Consider the following 341-nt stretch of genomic DNA (forward strand, 5'->3'; position numbering starts at 1 on the left):
TGTAGCAATTTTTTTTAAATCTAAGAATGAAGGGAATTTAGACACTGGCAATAGGCTCACACCTGACAGCGCCACAGCAGGGGCGGGCAGAGCGAAGACAGAGGCAGGGAGTAGGCGCTGCGGGGGCACCTGCCATGGCCTGGGGTTGCCGGTAGCTGCTGGGGTGGGGGAAAGGATGAGAAGGGTTGGCCACAGTGACTCCAGAGTGCCAGATCCAGGTGGGCACAGTCAAGGGCTCACGGAGAGCGGGCATGCCGCACACCTCCCAGTGCCAGGCACCGCCCGCAGGTCAGCGCAGGGAGAAGGCGCGGCGAGGTGCTCAGGTCCTCCCCGACAGGGCG

Source organism: Myotis davidii, unplaced genomic scaffold (assembly GCF_000327345.1).
Source record: "Myotis davidii unplaced genomic scaffold, ASM32734v1 scaffold750, whole genome shotgun sequence".
NCBI lineage: Eukaryota > Metazoa > Chordata > Mammalia > Chiroptera > Vespertilionidae > Myotis > Myotis davidii.